We start from the raw sequence: 1392 nt of genomic DNA, 5'->3' as shown, positions 1-1392 counted from the left end.
GAGAGGGCCTTGGGGTGTTGGTCAACAGCTGGCTGAACGTGAGCCAGCAGTGTGCCAAGGTGGCCAAAGTGGCCAAGAGCATCCTGGCCTGTGCCAGCAATAGTGAGGCCAGCAGGACCACGGCAGGGGTCGTCCCCGTGTACGTGGCACCTCAAACACTGTGTTTAGTTTTGGGCCTCTAATGACTCGAAGGGGCTGGAGCGTGTCCAGAGAAGGGCAGCAAAGCTGGTGAAGGATCTGGAGAACAAGTCTGATGAGGAGCGGATCAGGGACCTGGGGTTGTTTAGCCTGGAGGAAAGGAGGCTCAGGGGAGACCTTCTTGCTCTCTACAACTACCAGGGGAAGTTTAGGTTGGACATTATGAAACATTTCTTCACCGAAAGGGTTGTCAAGCCCTGGCACACACTGCCCAGGGCAGCAGTGGAGTCACCGTCCCTGGAGGTATTTAAAAGCTGCGTAGGTGTGGTGCTCAGGGACATGGTGGACCTGGCAGCGCTGGGTTAACAGTTGGACTTAATGATTTTAAAGGTCTTTCCCAACCCAAATGATTCTAGGATTCTACAAAAATGAGGATCTCTCCCCTAACTGGCACTGCAAACCCCACCGCTGGTGTTGGCAGAGGGATGGCTCGGGCTTGCAGAGAGCAACTGGAGAGCATCAACCCCAGCCTGGCAGGTGGAGGGAAAAGCCTTTAGGGCAAGAAAAACTCCTGAGCTCCCTGTATCCCAAGAGAAGGGAGATGGGAAGTAGTGTGTGAGCCCTTCGTGTGCTTCAAATGCAGCTGAGCATCAGCCTTTAATAGGAGAGGGGAGGCTGCCAAAAAAAAAGAAAAGGCAAAAGTAAAAACAGCTGGGAGGAGCCCGGGCTGCCCCTGAGATCAGGCAGGGAGTGGGTCCCACCCTTGCTTGTTTTTTGGCTGGCGGGGAGGAGAAGGGGGAACTGGCCAATGCCGACTGCAACGAGCTGCTTCAAAACGAAAACGATATTCAGAAAGAAATCCCTGATGGCTGTTGGCTGCAAAACACAGGCAGGAGGCCTGGCAGAGGCAAGGGGTGTGCTGTGGTGTTAATGGTCCCGTCCCAGTACCGGCAGGGGGTACTGGTGGGTGAGGGGAGCTGCACGTGAGGGGAGAGGAAGGAGCAAAGACGGGTGAATCTTTGGTGTCTGGCCCCACTGCCACTTTGTTTGCAGAAGCGCCAAGGAAATAAAAAAGGGGGGGGGGGGCGCTTTGTGATGGAGAAGATGATACGAGGGCAAGGCATTCTTTTTTATTTTAGTAACATCCTGTTGCTGTCGTTTCGCTTTGAGGTTTTTCGCTTGCTATATCGAGCGGGCGCCGATCGCAGGCAGGGTGTGCCGGCCCTGCCCCAAAACCTGGTCGAGAACCTCCCC

The sequence above is a fragment of the Apaloderma vittatum genome, unplaced genomic scaffold, assembly GCF_000703405.1.
Source record: "Apaloderma vittatum isolate BGI_N311 unplaced genomic scaffold, ASM70340v1 scaffold18931, whole genome shotgun sequence".
Taxonomy (NCBI): Eukaryota; Metazoa; Chordata; class Aves; order Trogoniformes; family Trogonidae; genus Apaloderma; species Apaloderma vittatum.
The sequence above is the reverse complement of the archived record's forward strand: the minus strand, read 5'-3'. Positions refer to the sequence as shown.